Source organism: Protobothrops mucrosquamatus, unplaced genomic scaffold, assembly GCF_001527695.2.
Source record: "Protobothrops mucrosquamatus isolate PMUCROS unplaced genomic scaffold, P.Mucros_1.0 scaffold94, whole genome shotgun sequence".
NCBI lineage: Eukaryota > Metazoa > Chordata > Lepidosauria > Squamata > Viperidae > Protobothrops > Protobothrops mucrosquamatus.
Genome location: NW_015386469.1, coordinates 1033130 through 1057188, shown reverse-complemented (window position 1 = coordinate 1057188; position 24059 = coordinate 1033130).

The following is a 24059-nucleotide window of genomic DNA, read 5'->3' as shown; positions in this document are numbered from 1 at the left end:
AGTTACCTATTCCAGTTCATTTCAGGTTCCTGATTCCCAGAATGCCAGTGTTCAGTCTCGAGATTTCTGGTTTGAAATCATTATATTTTCCTTGGGGTTCATGGTTCTAATATGTAATTATCAATACTTTACATATTTTTAAGCATCAAATTTGCCTTTCATCTCTTGACAAATCAACAGTTGGATATCTTTTCAGTTTTAATCCAGCCACATCTTAAACACCAGTGCTACTTGCCCTCTGCTCATCCCCAGTAGTTTTTTTTTTAATCTGCCAATCTCTCCCCTCTGATTATAATATAGTTATAATATAGAATCTGGGCATCTATGGCGCTAGTTTTGACATCCTAAAAATTTGGTTGTGTTATGCATTTAGAGAATTATAGTTCTTGATAAATTGATCAAGAATTTATATTAGTCCACAAGCACATGAGAGAGACTATTTTCTGTGTGAAATGTAAAAATTTAATATACCAAGACTTGATAATTAATTGAAAGAGTTAAATTTATTTAAAGAGGATTTGAACTTGCTGAATCGGCTTGGAATTATTCACAGTATAAAATTTCTTTAAAATTTATTTTGACAAGTCACCAAAAATAAACAATAAATTATTAGAGGGTACTCCCTACCTTATAAATGCACTATACAGTATCAACTAATTTTTTTTCTTGATTATGTTAAGTTGGAATCATATTTCTTGAGATCACCTCTGGGGGCAATTGGTTATTTTTATGAAAATTTTTGAGGAAATTAGAAACAAATTACAGAATAAAATTTGATTATTTTGATTGTTTTTTCTTGTGGTGCAACACAAAAATGTATTTAGTTTTTATTGGTTGTTAATTTTCAGTGTTTTGTTGGTCACTGTTTAACTAGATAATATATTTGTTTTTCAGTCATTTATTTTGGGCCTTCCTACATTGCTAATCATATACAGAATTATCTCCTAGAACTGAATTATAGGAGGACATTATAATCACATGTATAGAATAAATCCTTGTTACCACAATATATGAGTGCAGTTTTGGCTGTATAGAAGGCATTTATAAAACAATTTCAAATTGGATGGAGCTGGTTCTAAAGGAATTATGACTCCTGACCACTTCATACTGAGTGTCTATAAATTTATAATCATACTTTTTAGACTCTGGTTTCTTTTATGAGCTGCTTCTTCAATCCAGTTATGTATCTCTGAGACAGATGCCTTTACTGTTTTGTGCAAAACACAGATTCATAAATAAAGTATAGTATAATTTCTTATATTATTAAATGATTAATATATGCTAATTTTCATAAATTAGTAATATTATTCTTAGATAACTATGCATCCTAAAAGATCTTTTGATGTTAAAATGCTGTAAAATTTCTAGAACAAAGAAAAATACTTCCTATTGTCTTCAGGTTATCACTGAGTTAACCCCAATACTTTGAAGAGCAGCTATGCTAAATTTGTTGTAGAATTCAGGTATCAAATTATATGGTTTGTCAAACTTTGTCACAATTATCCAATTATCCTGCCCAAAGGTGTGAAAATTATTAAAGTCTTGTCAGTTACAGGCAGCAGCTGGGAGCTAGTCACATGATCAAAATTTAGACGTTTGGCAACTGGTTCATATTTATGATGATCCCAGGGTCATGTAATCATCTTTTGTGATCTTCTAACAAGCAAAGTCAATGGGGAAGCCAGATTCACTAAACAACCGGGTTACTAATTTAACAATTGCAGTGATTCACTTAACAACTCTGCCAAGTAATATCGTAAAATGGAGCAAAAATCATTTAATAAATGTCTCATTTAACAACAGAAATTTTGGGCTTAATTGTGGTCATAAGCTGAAGACTATATTTCTCTGTATTTAGAAAAAAAATATTACAAAGAATATATTCAGAAAGAATAAGGAAGAAATAAAGAAGTAAAATGGCTGAACAATGCTTATATCAATAAATATTATTTTGGAAGTGGATGAAAGTGGCTAAACAAGAAGTTTTCTGCAGTGATAGAATGAAGAATAATAATGAAAGAAAAATAAACAATGTAATTATTTAGGATAAAACTGAAATGAAAGAATCCTGGGTTAATATTTCAGGAATTTGTATGAGAATGATAGTGACTTATCAAGGAGTGGAATTGAAATTAATGTTACAAACTTTAGTTCAAGAAAAAAACTAATGAAAAGAAAATAATAAATGCCATGAATGTTAAGAAATAGCAAGGCTGCAGGTATAGATAGTGTCACAGAGAAATATCAAAATATGGATGTAGCTTACTTATGGTGTAGCTGTACAGTTTGTTTAATGTGTGTGTGCAGAGTTTCATCCATATTTGATGACTGGAAAAATGACACAATTGCAAGAAAATGATAATGAAAGCAACAACTATAGAATATTATGTTTTTAAGCATCTCTGGGAATGAATTTCTCTTGTATAAAGGAAATAACAACCAGACTTATTTTGATGATTGAAGCAGCGATAGATAGATAGATAGATAGATAGATAGATAGATAGATAGATAGATAGATAGATAGATAGATAGATAGATAGATATGCAACAATGACTGAGTGGCACTGTCCGGCCTGATCCAATCTGATCCCTTAGGAAAGAAAGACCCTCGACTCCATTTGATTGAAGCGAAAGGTTCTTTATTAAGAGATGTTGAGTGCAGTAAAGTCAGGTGAGTTCTGGGTTTCCTGCACTCAAAAGATACAGAAAGGTTTCCCCTCATCCCAATCCTCCCCCCATGACCAGTCCATCTTCAGCCAATCGGAATGCACTCTCAGGATGCCTGGCCTTTGGATGCTGGTACAAACTGTTTCTGAGCTTCTCTGGTCTTTATCACCTGTCATTCCCCCCTCCCTATTTCCCATCATGTACACACACAGCTTTGTTGCCCCCCTCTCCCCTGCTAGTCTTTGATGGCAGGATGCCTGTGAGGCACCAAGCCAAGGCTGGCAGACCTGGCATTCTGTCCCCCCCATATAGATATTAGTCCTGTAGAGAGAAAACAAAAACAAAAAAGGGAGGATGAGACAAACAGAAATTCTCTAATTAGCAAATAGTTCAATGAGGTTTATCTGGGTACTATTCATGGAATTTTTAAGCAGCCTGGAAGCTTTAATATTTTGAAATCAATCAATTCATTCTCCAAGAAAGTATTTCCATGCTACCAAGTACTGGATTTTCCTCCGATGTATACATAAGTCCAAAATGTCTTTGACTTCAAAGTATTGCTCTCCCTCGATCATAATGAGGCTGGGGTTTGGTTTTGACTCAGGGCGTAGGGGAGATGTGATCTCTGAATAGCTGCAATGAAATACCAGGTGTATGCGTCTGAGCATTTTTGGCAGCTCAAGTTCTACAGTCACTGAGTTAATAATCCTTTTTATGAGGAAAGGTCCAACGTACAGTAATTTTGGCCCCAGTTTTTTGGACTGTTGTCTAGATTGTAAGAATTTGGTAGATAAATAGACCTTATCTCCCACTTTAAAGTCCTTTGGCTTAATGTGATTTTTATTGAATTGTTTTTTATATGCTTTCCTAGCTTCATCCAAAGTCTTTTTCACCACCACCAGGTATTCTGTAGTTGGGTGACCCACTCTTTTAGCGATCCAGTCAATGGGGGAAGGGTCTGAGGCAACTCAGGGATAGATACAAAGTCCTGTCTTATGGCCATTTTAAATGGAGTCAACCCGATGCTACTGTGTACTGTGTTATTGTAGGCGACCTCCACGAAAGGGAGAAAATCTGCCCAATTGTCTTGTTAGTAAATAACGTAACACTGGAAATACTGCTCCATGACTCGATTCATACATTCACAGGTACCATTAGTAGCCGGATGATGCAAGAAGCTGAGCTCTTGAGTGGTCCCCAAAAGTTTTAGGAACTTCTGCCAAAACCGTGAAGTGAATTGGACTCCACGATCTGAAATTATTCTTTCTGGAGCACCATGCAGCCGATAGACATGCTGCATGAATAACTTAGCCAAAGTGTGAGTGGAGGGGATATTTTTGATAGAATATAAAGTGTACTTGCTTGGAAAACAACTCGGTTATCACCCAAATTACTCTATTTCCTGAGATTTTTGGGCAGTTCTACTATAAAGTCCATTGATATCTCTTTCCATGGGGATTTAGGTCATAGTATTTTCCCTTGTCGCCTCTTTGTGGAGGCACAGATAGGGCAGCTAGCTACATAGCTCTGTATGTCCTTCTTCAGTGATGGCCACCAAAATTGACGCTTAACTAGGTGAAGGGTTTTTATGAAGACAAAATGCCCTATACTTTTGAATCATGGCTTTTTTGTAGAACCATTAATTGTTGGCTCTGCGGGATGTGCAGTTTGGTCCCCACCCAAGCAAGTCCATCTTGCATTGTACATTCACCCTTGTGCATTTAGAACCATTTGTCTTCCTCTAAAGCTGCTTTTAGGGTGCCCTTTGGGTTTTTGCTTTGGCCTGTGCCCGAGTGGTGACTGGGGCCACCAGTTGCCTGGAGGCGATAACTGGCCTAATCACCTCCAGCTTTGAACTTTGAACTATTGTACTGTGGGTTTTCTGCAGTCCCTCTTGGAAAATAGCTCACTAAATACATATAGCTGTTTTCCAATCTCCATCTTGTTTACATCTTTCAGCAGTCTGTTTTTTTCTCTCTCAGGTATTCTTCTTCTTGATCAGGTAGTCTGTTTTCTTTCACATCTCTTAGCTATCTCTTTCCCCTTGGTCTCAACACAAAGGTTTTTGCCAACAAGAAGGGGGAAAGCCTGGGTAAGTTTTTTCCCTGCCACCAGCCATAAGCTTAGATTTTGAAGTCAATACGGGCTGTGGGTACTAGTTGTCTGAATGAATGTGGGGGAGGGAAATGCTTTCTATGCCTTGCCTGAATGAATGGTGGTTTGTCCACTCACTGCAGATGTCCGTATTGACACTTCCTAAACATCCAAACTGCTTTGGGCATGTATGCAGCTGTTTTACACAGATGGCGAAATATCCTGGAAGAAACAAAACACACTTTTTTAATTCAGGCATTTCAGCGTACTCCAGTTGATGTTTTGTGCTTCCAGAATTCTGAATTCCATCACAAACAGCAATAACATATTTTGAAAAATTCCACTTGTTTAAAAATATAATATTCCTTAGGGCAGTGATGGCGAAACTTTTAGAGAAACTGCAACCCAAAACCCACTTACTCATCGTTGGGTGCCAGGTGGGTGTGGCCCATTGGGTGGGTGTGGCCCATTGGGTGGCTGTGGCTGCGGTCGTAACAGCAGACTGGGTGGGACTAAAAAGTTCAATCAATCAATTCCAATTTTGCAAGATCTTTTTTTTTCCCACAAGAAATTGAAATTGACTGATTGACTGAACCTTTTTTTTTTTTTACACGACAATGGAGGCCTAAAGTGAAAAGGTTTTATAAAACCCAGCTGAAGGCCTAGGACTGGGGCGACGGCATGCGTGCCCACAGAGAGGGCTCTGAGTGCCGCCTCTGGCACCCGTGCCATAGGTTTGCCACCACTGCCTTAGGGTAAACCTCAGTACTACATTTTCTTTAAATACATTATTATACAGAGAAATTGAGAAACCTGAGAAAAGTGTCCAAAATACTGCACTGTTACTCTTTTTGGAGTTCTAAGTTAGTGACCACAGAAGATCTTTCTTTGTTCATTTATTACTCCCAGTATTCATGCCTTTCTAGAAATGTACCCACTGTTGAGATGTTTTGCTAATTCCTCCAGGTATGTGGAGTATTGTAGCCAGTCAGAATATAACCACATGGCAGAGTGAAGAAATTTGAGATCATCCCCAAGCTTTCCAACAGCAATATAAGAATTAAATACCAGACCAATTTCTGCTGTAGAAGAATTAGGCGGTAATGTAAATATGCTGAAGGATGGCCAGAGGACCATAGAGCTTCACTGGTTCTTCCTGTGCCTTCAACAGATCACAGTGTGTCCGTAGCTATTCAACAAAAACTCAGATGGTCATTAGATGACAGCAGAAAGGGTTTTCTGTATCTCTTTGCTACCGTGTCTAGTGGATGCTCAGATTCATGCAGCCCAGATTGATAGACCAAGCACATAATAGCAGCAGGAGCTCTAGCAAAAGAACGATGTGGAAGGAAAGAGGGAATATATGATGAATGAACTGCTGCTGTTGTCACCTCTTCCACCTGCTTCTCCACAGTCAGCTGTCTCTGCAGCACAGTGAAGTACACTGGAAGTGGAACCTTGAGGACCCTAGAGGCATCCCCATTGATTGCTGCTGCCTGCTGTCTTTACCCTCTCCTTCCCTGCTTGTGAAGAAATGAAGGGAGGGAGAATAGGCATCCTATATTTGCCAAGGTCTGGATGACCACCAGATCATTTATGATTATGATAACCGCATAAATATTTATTATATGACATTCTGAGCCATCCAGATCTACACCTCGGGCATAGAGACTGAAATATTATAGTACCAATAGCCTGGAGGATTCCAAAACCAGTCCAGTAGAGTAAGAGACCCAGGAGCTTATGTAAGATGGCTCCTGGCCATCAGAATGGTCAGTACACTAGCAGCAACTTTGACTTACCCGTCCAACCTACAGGTTTTCATGCCTGATCACTTGAGAAGCAACACAACTGGTCATCCCTAGGGGTTCTGAAAGATCATCAACATACCACCCAAGAGGGCAAATCTCAGCCAAGGCTAATATCTCCACCCTTACCCGACTAGAAAACTCTGTTGTCATCTTACAGTTGTGTAAAGGTTTTCCAGCCAGATGTGGCATGCCTAAAAGAGAAGGATTTTCAGCTGACCTAATGATGAGGAATGCTCTTAGGAAGGTGTGAGTGATAAAGTTCAAGCAGCAAAGAGAAGGGAGATATTTTAGGTGACTGAGATGATAAGGTGAGACCTTGAATAGGGTCAAGTTCACTGCTGCTGTAAATCCCTTACTATATTGTAGTTTTACAGTATAGAGTCACAAATGTGCGATGGATAGCTACAGTATATACACTGAATGTATGAATGAATAAATTAATAAATAAATAGGTTTTGTGAACTTCTTCCCTTTTTCAGGCCTTTTTCAATTGGTTGGAAGAAGGAGTTTGATGATTGACTTCTCTCTCCAAGGGACAGGGTTACTTTGAAATTCAAGAATTTACACCTCTAGAACTGTGGTAAACATTGTGGTGGATGCCATAAGAATGAATGTGAAACAGCAATTCCTTGTGGAACAGGAAAAGAATTGATCATTTGGAAGGTTTTTAATTGCTTTTACACCCAGATCAGAAGATCAAGAGCCAGCATGTTCAATTGGAGTTGCTGTATTACACATTCTACAAATGTGCTAAAAATAGAATAGAATAGAATAGAATAGAATAGAATAGAATAGAATTGGAAGAGACCTTGGAGGTCTTCTAGTCCAGCCCCCTGATCAAGCAGGAGGACCTATACCATCTCAGACAGGTGGTTGTCCAGTCTCTTTTTAAAAACTTCCAGCGATGGAGCACCCACAATTTCTGGGGGGTAAGCTGTTCCACTGGTTGATTGTCCTCACTGTCAGGAAGTTTCTCCTTAGTTCCAGGTTGCTTCTCTGTTTGATCAGCTTCCAACTATTGTTTCTCGTCCTTCCCTCTGGTGCTCTGGTGAACAACCTGACCCCCTCTTCTTTGTGGCAGCCCCTCAGATAGTGGAACACTGCTATTATGTCTCCCCTATTTCTTCTTTTCTTTAGACTGGCCAAACCCAAGTTCCACAGCCATTCTTCGTACATTTTGGTCTCCAGGCCTTCGATAATCTTAGTTGCTCTTCTCTGAATTTTTTCCAGACTCTCAACATGTTTTTTGTGATATGGTGACCAAAATTGGCTGCAGTATTCCAGGTGTGGTCTTACTAGGGCTTTATAAAGTGGTTCTAGTACTTTGCATGATCTTGATTCTATGCCTCTGTTTGTACAACCCAGGATTGTATTAGCTTTTTTGGTTGCTGCTGCACACTGCTGGCTCATAGTCAAGTGATCGTCCACCAGGACTCCAAAGTCCCTCTCACAGTTACTGCCTCCAAGCCAAGTCTCGCCCAATCTGTATTTGTTCCTTTGGTTTTTCCTGCCTAAGTGTAAGACTTTGCTTTTCTTCACATTGAAACTCATTTTGTTGGATAGAGCCCATTGTTCGAGTTTGTCAAGATCTTTTTGGATCCTGAGTTTGTCTTCTGGGGTGTTGGCTACTCCTGCCAGTTTGGTGTCATCTGCAAATTTGATGAGTTCCCCTTCAATTCCCTTGTCTAAGTAATTTATGAAGATATTGAAAGTACTGGGCCTAAAATGGAACCTTGTGGTACCCCACTGCTTACTTCTCTCCATGTGGATGTAGTGCCAAAATAGCTTATGCAACAACTCTTCCTTTCTCCTTTGTTGGGTCAGACGTTTGCAAACCACAGGAGCTTGCTGAGGTCAACTAACAGGTAGAGAAATGTGCAGTTTTTGAAAGAAATATGCCTTGGGGAAAGGGACCTGAGAAAAGTTGTGTGACTAGAACACATCTAGCACATGCATACACACATCTGTCCATAAATCTATTATGTAGGACTCTCACATCTCCTGTACAGGCTGGATTTTTCTCACCTGTGATACTGGATTCTATCCACAATGTTTATAATAATGACATTTTTGTCCTTTTTTTAAAAAAAAAATTAAACTAGAACTTGGAATTCCTGAAGTACAACATACACATATAATATGCACTGTACTGTATCACGTTTCCCACAAACTGAACCTCTTTCATCTACTAAGGAACTTGTGAAGCCCCCCTCCCCTAGCAGATTATAAGAATACATAAGGACTGAAAGAGAGAGAAGGAATCCCTATTGTCCCATTGTGCTAGTTTTCTTCCTTCCTGTTCCTGGGCAGGATGGGGGTGGGGGGTGGGGTTCTTCACATTAGCATTCTGAAGGTAGAAAACTGCAGCTATTTTAAAATGCTGAATTCCATAATTCTAATATTAGGATAAAGTGTTAAACTATGTGAGGGCAATTGAGCAGAATAACTACATCCATATTTGGAGGAATCAATAGAAGAGGAAAAAGATGACCAGACAAATGTAAGATGTATCCCATTGTGATTTCTCCCACTGGATAGTGGATTTCCATTGGATAATGCAGGAACAAGTTGTGGGGCAGATAGTCCTTGCTTAGTGACTGGCAATTCCTTCACTAAGCAACACAGTCACTAAGCAAAACATCACATGATGACAACAGATAGCATCACTTCTCATTCACTGCAAATCATTAAAGAAGACATCAAGGGTCTGCAACTTGTGATTTTATTGTCCAGCTTTTCCATCAACTTTGCTGGTTGTGAACACAAATAACTATCAAGTAACTGAGACATTGCGACTGGATTTAAATGTAAGGACTGGTCATAAAGTTACTTTTTCAGTGCCGTCATAACTTCAAACAATTGCTAAACAGGACAGTCGTTAAGCAAGCAACAAAAAGGAGAGAAAAATAACATGAAAAGAAAAAAAAACTTCACACCTGATAAATCTTATTTCCTTTCTTTGTTTCCTTGTCTTGGATTTGTTATGAAAGCTATTAGAAGATTGGAAGGTGGGGTGTGTGTACATTTTTGGGAATGTACATATTATAGAAGTGATAATAAAAAGGCATTCTAAAAATCCAATCCTCACATAGATGCTGAAATTCTATTCTAGAACATAGAGTCATAGGATCAGAAGGGACCTCAGAGGTCTTCTAGTCCAATCCCCTTGCTCAAGGCAGGAGAACTTATACTATCGCGGTAAATGGTTATTCAGACTATTTTTGAAAACCTCCAGTGAGGCAAGCTATTCCATTGATTAATTGTTCTCCCTGTCAGAAATTTTCTCCTTCTAATGTGTTACTTACTTCTGACCTAAAATGGTTAGTTATAACCTGCAAAGATGACACCATTGATTGGCTCTTATTGAAGAATGAGCTGTTCATCTATGTTTCACTGCCATCAGTATATATCAAAATATTGGCAACTCTTTTCTCAAACATCTCCTGGTGTTATTTTAGTACTGTGATAGATGTCTTTCCTCACCCACTACCACCACCACCTTTTGCAAAACAGCACTCACTCTCTGGTTTGGATCAGTAGCTTTTCACCAAGAAGAGGTGGGACACAATTAACAATTTGCCCGTCTTTTCCTTTCATGTCAGTATTTATCTCCATCCTTTCTACTTCACTGGGCATGTCTCATATCGGCAAGTCTGGAGATTTAATTGGTTTTGCAAACTAATGTCAAATATTTGTGGAGACTCAAGGGAGGGAGAATGGACCGTGGTTCCAGAATTCTTGATGGCCTGGTGGGATTTATGGATTGTTTACTGTTTCCCCCTTTTAAAATTCAATGGAAGGGGCAGGAGCAGTGTAAAGATGGATATAAAAAAGAACAGTTCCTTGGGAAATCTTTATATAGCACTCAGAAGAACAGTGAAGGTTGTGCTTTTTTTCCTCTTAGTTTTGCACGCAATATTGTGATTCATAATAAAGTATTCAAACAAAAGAATATGCAGTGAACCCAGAAGCTAGGAGTGAGTTGCTTTGTTTATTTGATAGGATTGAAGACTCCTTTGCAGAGAACAGCTGTAAGAGGCCACTGAGGTTCACTGCTCTCTTTCACTTGGCAAACTGATGACTGGGCAGGACAACAGCAGTCACCTTATCTCAGCACATCCTGAATTTAGTCAGGTGCTAAGTGTGGCTGAGAGGGGAAGGAACAGAGTTAGATTTAGAAACCAAGCTTTAAGGGTCCAGTCCAGGCTGCAGAAGCTCACACAAATCATTCTCCTCAACAGGATGAAGACATGAGAAAAGGGGGACGGAGGTAAGGCTAGCCAGAAAGAGCTACAGCTGGCTGAAGTATCACATCTCATTTCTTCCACAGAAGCGTCAGATTATTGGACTGTAGTTCTCACATCCACAATCAGATGTGAAGTTAATTTTGCTGCAAAAAAAGAAGTGTACAGGCAATCCTCAACTTAACAACCATATTTTAGTGATTAACGTTACAATGGCATTGAAAAAAGTGACTTATGGTCATTTTTCACACTCACAACCATTACAGCATCCCCATGGTCATGTGATTAAGATTTGGACACTTGGCAACTGGCTCATATTTATGACGGTTGCAGTGTCCCACAGTTATGTGATCACTTTTTATGACCTTCAGACAAGCAAAGTTAATGGGGAAGCCAGATTCACTTTACAATCATGTTATTAACTTAAAACTAAAGTGATTCACTTAACAACTGTCTTGCTTAACAATAAAAATTTTGGGCTCAATTGTGGTCATAAGCTGAGGACTACCTGTATTGCTTTGCATAAATTTCTCATCCCTTGACCTGCTCCCTGTAAAGACACTTTTCAGAAACTATTTGTATCAGCCAGGTATCAGGACATACTGGCTGGCAGTTATAGGCTAGAACAGGGGTCTTCAAACTTGGCCCTTTTATGACTTGTGGACTTCAACTCCCAGAATTCCTCAGCCAGGCACGTTGGCTGAGGAATTCTGGGAGTTGAAGTCCACAAGTCATAAAAGGGCCAAGTTTGAAGACCCCTGGGCTAGAACCATCCCAGAGACAAAACATGAGAAAACTATTACAATTACTGTACCCAAAAAGATAGAACATCCTCTTGCCTGTCCTAAATAGCTCTTAGTTGAAATCCAGAGACATCAAAAACCTTATTATTCCTCTTCCGAAATCCTGATCAGAGGTACCTTGGCTACATCTGCGATTCCACAAGTTTAATATTGCATTATATGTAGTAGTAATTTCTGTCACTCTTGAACTTGCAATTACTCACTGTCACGGGCAGTCCCTGAGTTCTATCGTTTTGAATAAAGGAGAGAGAATAAACTCTATGGTAGGTAATCCCTTCTTTTCCTAAGCTGTCCTCCCTAGGAAGTGCTCAAAGATTGTGGCTCTTCTGATCAGAGAGAGTCTTAAAGCTTGGCTGGAGCGGCTGCCTGCACTGTCAGAGTTAGTACTGAGCCTCACAAGCCTGGCCTGGATTCGGGCTGCTGCCACTTCCAGGAGATCTGAGCACTCCTGCGTTTTGACATGTTAATTTCGTATATATATTTTTTATCTAAATGAGCCACTGACAGTCACTTTTAGAAAATGCAATGCAACCAAGGCATCTTTTCAATATCGTAAATACAACCTCTTTTTGTTGTGTTCTGGCTTTTGGTCCCACACCTACAAAATGTGTATTTACAGACACCCATATATTTATTTATTTATTTATTTATTTATTTATTTATTTANTCCAGAGGGTGGGAGCTCCCACCGAGAAGGCCCTCCCCCTGGGGGTCGCCAGCCGGCACTGTCTGGCTGACGGCACCCTGAGGAGACCCACTCTGTGGGAGCGTACCGGCCGATGGGAGGTAATCTGAGGCAGAAGGCGGTCTCGGAGATATCCAGGTCCGATGCCATGGAGCGCTTTGAAGGTGATAACACCTTGAAGCGCACCCGGAAAGCCACCGGCAGCCAGTGCAGCTCGCGCAGCAACGGTGTTACATGGGAGCGACGAGTCCCTCCCAACACCGCCCGCGCGGCCGCATTCTGGACTAACTGGAGCCTCCGAGTGTTCCTCAAGGGAAGCCCCATGTATCAATAAACAGAGGCCCTGATTCATGACAGAAAAAGAAAAGGAGGACAACGGGACTAATATTTTAAACCAGAGCGCTAAGGTTCTTCAGAGGGCAGCTGAAAGAAGCAGTTCTCCCAAGGGAGCAAAGGCAGCATCCTTGACAACTTACGAAATCTCTGTGCACAAGCCTCCCTGACTTCCTTGTGGCTCTTTCACTGAAAAAAGAAGCGTCAAAAGAGGCTGCACTCTCCCCCACCCCACCGGGAAACAAATGTACTTCATCTCATTGATTTCTTGGACCCTGTGCACCCCATGAGCCTTGCTTTGCCCCTTCCCCACCTTTTAAATTGTTCTTGTTTTGCCCAAAATATATCCTCGCCCAAAATATATCCTCACCCAAAAAGCCCCTCCCCAGTTCCGTTCCACTCCTTCCTGCTTTGCTGTGCTAGAAGCTGCAGTTGATATACGAGGGACGAGATCCTCCCTGCAGAAAACCACAGTATAATTAGTGAACATAAAATACCAGACTCCCCCTTGAGACTCTGTCCCCAAGGGGATATTTCTAGCCTCCAGAAGGCTATAGTTTCTTGCAGGAGACATTCAGTCCCCTGCACGATTGGAATACGGTTAATATTTTAAGAGTGGGAGGAAATCACACGTTGCTGCTTTTTCTATTCTGGCAGGGCTTGTTTTGAATTTGGGGGGTGGACTGTGCTCTCCGCATAGTCCTCAGTTGTTGTTCCCTCCTTCCCTGAATTCTAGCACAGCCTTGCGACAGGGTCACATTCCAAGAAAAAGACCCAGAGAAAGCGCAGATGTTGCAGTCTGAAATGTTTCAGCAGGCAGACTTGGATGGGAGAGGGGTAGGGAAACCAGGAGATCAGCAGGGATGCGGTGGCGGGGGTGGGGGTGGGGGGGAGCTCCATAGCAACTGGCCAAGTCTTCCCACATGCCAAGTGCCTTCTCTCAGGACTGTCAGGCACTGGTGGAATCTACCCAGCAGCAAAGTGATAAGTCACGTCAGGGATGCTGCAATATGCTGGGCACCTTTCCAGATCTATCTTCACCTCCTGGGGTGAGAGAAGCTGTTAGTCAAGCACAAAGTGTGTATTGCTCACCACCCACTGATTCTTCAGGCTTTCGAATCAGGGGGCACTGCAAAAGGATAAGTAACAAATGCTTCCCCTTTTTAGGTCCATTGGCATCATCCACCCCATAGCCTTAAGAGGAGCCAATGGTCATTAAACATTTCCCAAGAGTGCTGTCCGGTCGGACCAGGCAGTGATGCAGAGCAGCCTCAGTAGCTGGGGTGGAGATAAAAAGCGAGCATGAGAAACAGTCTGTTGCAACTTGTGCTTCCATTTACAGGCATCTGGGATGGAAGAATAAGAGAGATGGGTGTAACCACAACAGAATGAGCATGTACTTTCATAGTCCCTATTCGTCCCATGGATGCTTGTGACCATATGTGCATCTTCATGTGTTTACATACAAGATAGGGCACATGTAGAATACCTGACTGTTACACAAAGAAAACAAATTCTGCAGTAAAAAAAATTATTATCTCAGTATGCTGAAAATGTACTAGTACAAGTAGTCATTATTTAGCAATCACCATTGGAACTGGGAACTTGGTCAGTAAGTGAAGTGTTCATTAAGTGAAACACTGCAATTTTACAATCTAATTTCAGTTTTTCTTTGCTTTACAGATTTGCACAGGTCATTACCACCATAACTGAGAACGGTCACTAAACAAGGCAGTTGCTAAATGAGGACTACAGGTAGCCCTTCAATTACAACAGCTGGTTCAGCAATTATTAAAAGTTACAACAGCACTAAATGAGCGGTACTTATGGCTGGTCCTGCTGTCACTTCATCCTTGCAATCACATGATCTCAATCTGGGCACTTGCCAAGTGCCTCCTCGATGGTTGCAGCATCCGTGCACACGTGGCCCCCATTTGCGACTTTCTTTGCCAGCTTTTCACAAACAAAGATAATGGGGAAGCTGGAGGGGATAGTCACAATTTGCTTCTGTATGTTGCTCCCACCGCTTTTTCTCCTGATTCCTGCTATGGATCCCATATTCTGTAGCACTACCCCAGTTGACTGCCCTCCGTAGAGTGCCCCCACACAGCACCCCTCCATCCCCCTGCACTCCGTAGCACAACCACCCACAGCACCGTCCCACCTACCCACAGCCCCCAGCAGCAGCCTGCATTTCATTGCACTCACCCACAGCTCCTGTCAACCTGCCTGTAGCCCCTGCCAATTCACCTGTGGCCCTCACTTACTCACCTGCACTCCTTGCCTAGGACTCCCAACTTTTCCTGCTTAATGGCTTGCACAATCTTGGCACTCCCATCACTAAGCCATGCAATGTCATGCTTTATGACTGCATCACTTAATGACAGAAATTCCAGTCCCAGCTGCCATTATAACCCAAGGACTACCTGTATCTATATTACAGGGATATGCAAATTGTGCTTGTTTGAGAAGCGTACTTGACTCTTAAATAAAATCGTGGAGGGCCACTTTTCCTAAAAAGTATGATATGTTCTTGCCAGCAACAGTGGAAAAGCCATGGCAAAACCAAAAGTTGATTTTATCTAAATGTAATTAAATGTATGCTCTTTAAGTGCAGTAAATATGACTTGTGCACTGTAGCAGTTAACCGTGGTGTACATGTGTTAAAGGCATCTGCATGAGCAGAGGAGGGTAAATAAACAAGGTGAGCATGTTTCACGGCTTTTCACAGTGTGGTTCCCTGCATCTAGCCAGAACACACAGCCTGGAAATACTGGACTGCAATATAATAACATATCTGAAGGGCTTCAAAAGTGGACTTGAGGACTGCTTTGTTTTGCTCATTGATGATCCCTGATTTAAGGCTTTATAATTTATCAGAAGTGTGGCCAGAATGGAATCTTTAAGAAATAAATTTTAAGATCTAACTAGCTAGCAACTGGCAATGACATTTCAATAGCAGTTTCATGTACAGATTCGTAGAGAACCCTAGGCTAATCTTGAGTTTACCGCAACACGGATAATTATAGCCAGGCAATTTGTCTAATACAGTGCTAATGTGCCAGGCATTACATTTAATAATGGCAATGTAATGTTTTATTTAATAGGATGCTCACACCGTGAACTTCATGAGAACAGCAGACTTAGCCAACACTTTTTAGAAAAGAAGGTAGGTAATTGGGAACTTGCAAATAGAATGAGCAAATAGGAGCATAAATAGAAACAGAGGAATTATGTGAGGGAAGAGTGGAAGAACATACTGATATCCCACTACCAGAGGTTAAATATGGAGGTGAGTTCACCAACTGTGAGTAAGCAGAGCTCCAAACTTGGTAAAAACACGGGACTAGATTTCAGGTCAAATAATTCCTAAAGAAGAAAAAAGGCTTGTCAAAACTCAGTATAAAGGTAGCAAGCCAGCAAGAGATGCTTTCTGATTTATTACGTTCAACCTGACAGGCATTCAACTATTTGCTTGTTGACCGTGAGTTTGGGATTTGGTGCAGCATTGTTCTTGCTATCAGGGAACAAGCCCATTGCCTTGAAACAAAGATAGCTGAGTTGGAGACGCTTAAAGAGGAAGAGAAGTATGTAGATGAGATCCTCTGAAATGTGATAGTTTCATCTCAATCCCAGGAAAGTAACGCCTTTCCTCTCAGAGAAAATGAGAGTCTTCGGGAAGGACATCAGTTCAAGAATGAGGAAGAAGTTCTCATAGAACACTGGTGGCGAACCTATGGCACGCACGCCAGAGGCGGCACTCGAAGCCCTCTCTGTGGGCACGCGTGCCGTTGTCCCAGCCCTGCCTCCCCCATGGCCCCCTCCTCACCAGCAGCCTCCCTGGCCTGCACAGAGCAGAGCAGCCAAGCACATGCAGCAGGGACAAGACTCCGCCCTCGTGCCCTGTTGCATGCAGATGATGCTGCAGGACGCGGGCAAAAGGTGTGGTCGCCATGGCGCTGCAGGGCCACTGGGCAATCTGTGGCGGGCCATGAAGGCGGCGGGTGGCCCTGCAAGGCGGGGTGGGTGGGGCCGGGCAGGCCGGGGGCAGAGCAGCGGGGCGGAACGGGGGACGGGGTGGTTTTGGGGCACTCGGTCTCTAAAAGGTTCGCCATCACTGTCATAGAAGGAAAACAATTTTTTGAGATGAATCCACGTCTTCTCATAGTGAGGATGTTTTTTTAGAGCTGAAAGGGCTTATGGTTGTGGGCTCATTAAAAACAGGGATGGGTTTTTGATGGATTAAATGCATGTAATAATTCTCCTGGCCTAATGTGAAGATTTCGGACATCGTGCACTGCCTAGCTAAGTTACTGTACTGTACAGTACTGGGGAGGAGGCAGTAAACATGATTCAGCTTGGAATCATACTGGGAAATGTGGTCAGCCAATTTTAGAAGCCCAATTTAAGGTTTAGGTAGCAGAGTGAAGGGGAGTACAAGATGGTCAAGGTAGCATTTTCAGAAATGTTCCTATTCCATATGCAGAGTCACCAAGTCATACAGAGTCTCAATGTTTGGAAGAAATGGGGTGCCAAATAGAGGAGAAATTTAGATTTATTAGGCACTGAGGAACTTTAGAAGTTACCCAAAGCTTATAAGAGAAGTGTAATTCACTTGAATTCAAAAGAGGACCAGGTGCCTTGCACCAGGTAAGCCAAAATACGAAATCAATTCCACAGAAAGGTTAACACTATTTTTACTGATATGCACTATAATAATAGAATCTTGCAACTCTGTGCTTTACCTCCTCCTTCTTATACTTCAGTAAATTACAGAAGCATATGCCTGAGCTGCTTCCAAATCTGATCTCATATTTCTGGACTTTTAAAATGCTTCAGTCTTTTTGATTAGGTAGCCCAGACATGTCAAACTCGCAATGTCACATGATGTTGTGCAACGTATCGGGACGGTTTTGCCATTGCCGGCAATGGGGTGGGCGCGGCTTCTGCATGACGCGTCCAGCCTGTGGGCCGGCAGTTTGACACCCCTAAGGTAGCCATTCCTGCATATCCCTGGCAAGGTAATCTTTGCTTTCCAGAACATCAGGCTGCTCTATTACCAAAAAGATGCTGGAACAAATTTTAAATTACTTCTGTTGGGAAGCATCCAATTCCATAAACATGGATTTCTACTGTAGAGGGAATGAAAAAGGTTGAATGACAAAGCATGTATCACAAAGTTCAACACATGTATGTAAGGTGTACAGCTTGCATTCTGACATCAAGATACACTTTTCGTGATTTTGATGAAACCTCCAGATTATTTAAATAACATTTTTGTTTGCATGTAAACAAGAGATTCTGCAAACTTCGCTGGATATATTTCAGAAAATACTGTGAGAAAAAGATAGATTAGAAGTGGGATAGTGGTGAACAGGACAATCTGGAAATGAAAAAAACTCAAACTATCATTTGAAAAATGATATAGAACATAGGTTGGAAGGGACCTTGGAGGACTTTTATTCCATTCCCTGCTCATTTAGGAGACCCTATACCATTCCAGACAAGTGTCTGTCCTATCTTTTTTTGAAAACCTCCAGTGATGGAACACCTACAATCTCTGTAGCAAGCTGTTCCACTGATTTTACTGTTCTTAGTGTCAGGAAATTTCTCCTTAGTTCTAGGATGGATCCCCCTTAAGAATCTTCCATATGTTACTTCTTGTCTTGCCCTCAGGTGCTTTGGAGAACAGGTTGACCCCTTCTTCTTTATGACAGCACCTCTAGTATTGGAAGACTGCTATCATACCATCCCTAGTCCTTTTTTTTAATTAGATTAGACCAGGGGTAGGGAACCTTGGCTTTTTTATGACTTGTGGACATCAATATCCAGAATTCCTGAAGCTGCCATGCTGACTCAGGAATTCTGGGAGTTGAAGTCCACAAGTCATAAAAGAGCCAAGGTTCCCTACCCCATGCCTAGTTGCCACAACTGTTCATTGTATGGTTTAGCCTCCAGACCATTATCATCTTTGTTGCTTTTCTTTGTACTCTTTCTAGAAACATGGCATCTTTATTGTATCATGGGGACCATAATTGGACACAGAATTCTAAATTTTGTTTCACTAGTGCACTATCACTTCACATGATTTTGATACTGTCCCTCTTTTGATGCAGCCTAGGACTGCATTAGTGGGTTGTTGTTGTTTTTGTCAGCTGCAGCACACTGCTGGCTCATACTTGTGATTGTCCAGTAGGACACCTAGATCCTTCTCATGAACACTGCTGTTGAGCCAAATACCACTTATTGTATACCTGTGCATTTGGTTTTTCTTGCTTAAATGTAAGACCTTACTTTTCTCAGCACTGTTGGATAGGGCCCAGTGTTCAAATCTGTAAAGATCCTTCTGTATCTTGAATCTATCTTTTAAAGTATTGACCATCCCCCCCCTCCAGCTTAGCGTTGTCTGCAAATTTGATGAGTTCTACTTCTATCCCCTTGTCTAAATCTTTTATGAAGATGTTGAAGAGTACTGGGACCAAGACAGAAACTTGAAGTACCCCACTGCATGCTTCCCTCCATTGAGGACTACACACTGAGTGTGGTTGGTCAGCCAATTACGAATCCATCTGGTGGTGATGCTAGGTATCCCATATTTTTCTGTCTTTCCAAGCACTTTGTCAAGTGCTTTACTAAAGTCTAAGTAAACTATGTACACAGTATTTCTCTGATCCACTTAATTTAGTCACTTTGTCAAAGAAGGCAATAAGGTTTGTCTGGCATTCTCTGTTTTTAACAAACCTGTATTGATTTCTAGTAGTAGCTATGCTTGTTTCTTTAGTTCCTGCTACCCATCACCTTCTTGCCATCTTCTCCCATTAGTGGATTGATTATTTACTTGACTTTTTTCTTGTTTTTTACATGTTGAATGAATTTTTAAAATTATTTTTGGCATTTGATGCAAGTCTTAGTTCATTCTGAGCCTTCCCGACTTCCTTGCAGATTCAGGCTATTTGCTAGGACTTTGTTATAGTTATGTGTCTCTCTTTTCATTTTTTATACTTGTCCATTTTTTATACTTTTTTATACTTGTCCTTTTTGTCTCTCAGTTTTATCAGAGAGTTATTTATGTATCTATGTTGGTTTTTTCTGGGGTCTCTTGTTTTTTTCCCCTCTGTGTATTATGCTAGACTAGGCTTTTATAATCTTATTTTTTTTCAAGAATTTTCCAAGCATCTTGAGTTGTTTTCCCCTTTAAGATTTCCATCCATGAAATCCTTCTTAAATTCACTCTACTGTAAGTTTGTTGAAGTCAGCTCTCTCTCACCGGTTGTGTCTACTGCTGCTGCTGCTGCCACCAATTGCATTCCCAGTTCTACCTGCTGCTTGCCAGTTCTACCTGCTGCTTGCCAGTTCTATTTGCTGCTTCCCGGTTGTGCTTACCACCATTATTCCTGCCACTTCCTTTCCCCCATTCTCCTCCTCCTTTTGCTCCTTCTTCCACTCTTTCTCCTTCCTTCTTCAAACTGTACTTCTTTAACCCCCACTTACTTTTACTTGAAGTTCGGTTCTCCTTCTTCTCCACCTCTTTCTGCCCATGATGGAATGCTGCCTCCACCTTTAAGTTGTAGACCACTGTAGAAAGTGTGCATAGGTGTTTCTATCCCAATGCTAGAAGTCATTGAAGTGTGTTAAGGGAGTTAGGTGCTTGATTGGAAATAAGTACATAGATACAGTACAACAATACTGGTGAAATGGACAGAATAAGTGGGATACATCATTCCTGGATAAAAACTTTCTGGAAAATTTTGGAAAGAAACTTAGGACAGGAAAGGAGATGTTGCACATCATAGTAAAGATTATGCAAAGTCTAACATTCTAGGAGCTTTTGAAAGACCAAATTCCTCAACAGAATCACTATGGGAGCAATATCTGGCACAAATATAAATGAAATCTATATATATGCCATCCAAATATTGAGGGTGATCTTGGGATGATAAAAAAAATAGGAAGGCATTGCAAAAGGAATGAACACACTTATTCATGCTCAGGTGATGATTTAAAAAGCCTAAAAGTCTAGATACTCTAGGCACTGGCTTAGGACATTTGTTGTTATTCATTTGTTTATTTATTCATTCACCAGTGCTTGGACCCAGCCACATTCTCATCTCCCAGGAATTCTAAACCAGTCAAGAGGAACATGGATCTAAAATGCAGATGGACACTTCTTGCAGGGTAATCACGTCAGACACTGCCTTAGCCACTTCTCCAAGACCTGCAGAACCAGGATATAATTCTGAGTGGATTAAAATGATTCTATCTAATAGATTCCATGAAAAATTCTCACAGCAGACCTCCAAGTGTTCTTGCAACCCAATCTTTCCCAGCAAGAGAGCAAGCCTTAAAAAGCGCCGACAGTAGACCCATTTATTACCACAAAGTAGTCTGTAGCAAAGGTTCTTATTCATGTCTGGCCAGATTATGTCATCATTTTCTGCCAGTGTTGTTCTAAGGCTTTTCTTCCAATGTTACATCTTCCAGAGCCTCTCTGAGAATCGGAGCCACACAGTGCAGTCTAGCCTAAGGTTATCGCCACCCGGTCGTTCCAAATGAGGATGAAGGCCTCAGCCACAAAGCACTAACACTTTAAAAAGTATCATTCAGGAATGGAAAGCCACTCTTGAATGAAGAGAACAAAAAAGAGCACCAACTCTGGCTGAAGAACTATAAGGTGAAATCAATGATAAGAGAAACATATTGCAAAAAGCTATCAATGTGAATTTTTAAAAATATTTGAAGGAGAAAATTGACTGTCAAAGTTATTGGGCCATTAGATGACAACAGAGTGAAAAAGACACTCAACAGATGTCAGGACTGTGGAGGAACTGAATTCTTTGCATCTTTTGCTTCTACTGAAGACACAGGACAGATAACTGAGACAGTAATGGCCTTCTCAGTAAGTGAATAGGAAAAGCTAAAGCAGATTTAACAGAACAAAAAGATGTTCTGGGACATTTTGAGAGACTACAAGGTAACACATTGTCAAAACCAAAGGCATCCATCTAGAAATCTTTTAAAAATTATACGTGAAATTTGTGTCCTTCATAGTGGAAAGCAGACACTTATTCCTCAGATGAAGTTCAGTGCAGGAGAACTGAAAAAAAGCCAATGCAACAGCAATTTTTAAAAGGGTTCAGGGAGAGACCCAGGAAATTATAGGGTGATCAGCTTGATGTTTGTTCCAAGCAAATGGATGAAAATAGTAATCAAAGAATAAAGTAAGCATATTGAAAAATAAACTTTTCTGAAGGAAGATCAGCATAAACACTGCAACTGCAATCCTGCCTTAATAACCTGAGCTCCTTGATTGTCAGCAGTTATGTGGATAAAGGTGACCTGTCAATTCATATTTGGGTAAAATTCTTTTGATAAAGTTCCTTGCCAAAGGCTCTTGAAGAAACTTTGCAGATGTTTCTGCAAGCAAAGAATAGGAATAATTGGAAAATTTTCTCAATGGAAGAGAGCAAGAAGTGGAACCTCTCAAAGATCTTTAGCAAAGCCCCATGCTTTTAATGCATTTATGAAGATTTTGAGTTAGATGCAAGCAATGAGCTTGCCAAATTTGCAGCTGATGTGAAACTATTCAGGGCAGTGAAAACCAAAAGTGATTATGAGGGGTTCCAGAAGGAAGTCTTTAACTGGGTAGACGGTCAACCAAGTGGCAAATATAGTTTAATTTAAATAAGGAAAAAGTGATATTCATTGGGGCAAAACCACCAAAGTTCACTAAAATATTGATGATGTCGGAGATTTCTGTAACTACCCAGATAAAATATTTTGAGGTCATAGTGAATATTTCAGTAAAGACATTAACTCAGCATGCCACGGCTGCAAAAAAGAGAATTCCATGCTAGAGGTCATTAAGAAAGGCACTGAAAATAAAACTGCTGACACTGTCGTGCCATTATACAAACTATGGCACATCTACAACTGGAACAGTGCAGGAGAGGAACAGCCAAAATTATTGTTAAGCGAAGAGGCTAAATTATTTGAGAAACTTAACAAAAAAAGGCAACTGCATTGGATGACAAGATTAAGGTCTACATACAAAATCAAATATAGCATAGAGAAGTGGGCAAGGAAAAGTTTTTCTCCAGAACATCCAAATAATCTGATTGGAAGAAGATTTAAAGGAGATAAAATAAAATACCTCTTCACCCATGAAATTCCTTATCATGAGGGTCACTAATTTGGATAGCTTTAATAGGGGACAGGAATAGTTCATGGAGAACGTACGGAGGAAAGGACAGGACAGGCCAAAATAGGACCGGCCAGTTCAAGGCCAGTTACTCAGGCTTACCACCTGACTGGGAATAGCAAGGAGCAATGGCAGAAGAAACTGTGTGTCCATCTTTCATTTGCAAGTATCCGTTAGCCATTATAAGAAATAACGTGGGGAATTTACCTTGACTTTTTATAGTATGGGGAAAACCTGACAATCTCTCATCCCTCTTTAATCAAATTATTTTTTCCTTCTCCCAAACATTTGCAACATGTGTTGCTATCACAGGGAGAAGAGAAATAGGAAAAAAATACAAGGGGCTAATCTGTGTCATCTCTTATCCTTGGCAACGCAAGAGGGCTCCCTTACTGTAAAGTTTCGCAACCTTGTGTCTAGATCACTGTTTCTCAACCTTGGCAACTTGAAGATGTGTGGACTTCAACTCCCAGAATTCCCCAAGCAGCATAGGAATTGAAATCCACACATCTTGAAGTTGCCAAGGTTAAGAAACACTGATCTAGACAGCTGCAACAGCAAAGGATGAGAACAACAGGGAACAGCAGCAACAGACTAGTATCCTATCACCTTTAGTAAAGCAGCTTCAGAATACAGGAAGGACAAAGATCTGCACTGAAGTCAGCATAATGTGGAATGATTTTGAAATTTCAGTCAATCCCACTATGTTTTCTATACCTGTATGACCCTTTATAGCACTTTATAGTGTGATGATACAACCAATCTGCTTTGCTGATGACAGAAACAGAACAGGTGGATGGTAGATCAGCAGAACAGAGAAAATGTGTGCAATCGTCTTTTCATCTTTGTGTTCCCCATAGCAAGATGCTAGTTTAGATTGAATAGTGGAATCCACTGATTTCTTTCTGAGTCAGACTATTCTGTGCCATCCCACACCATCTGCATCCACTCAGCACTGCCCTCCCTGTAATAGGCAGCCAGGAAAAACATTGAAGAAACCACCAAAGCAGATATGTGCGCAAACATGTGCGCATGCGTGTGATGGCGGACCTACCGTCTCCGGCTCCGTAGCGGCGGTGGTCCGTCGGCGGAGATGGGGGTGTGCGAAAGGGTCCGGGGGTGCTCGCCGGCCTGGAGCAAGTGAGAGGAGAGGGTCGGCGAGCGAAGAGGACGGGTGCCGGACCGCAAGACCGCCAGGTTTGGCTGGGCGGGGCGGCGAACGGA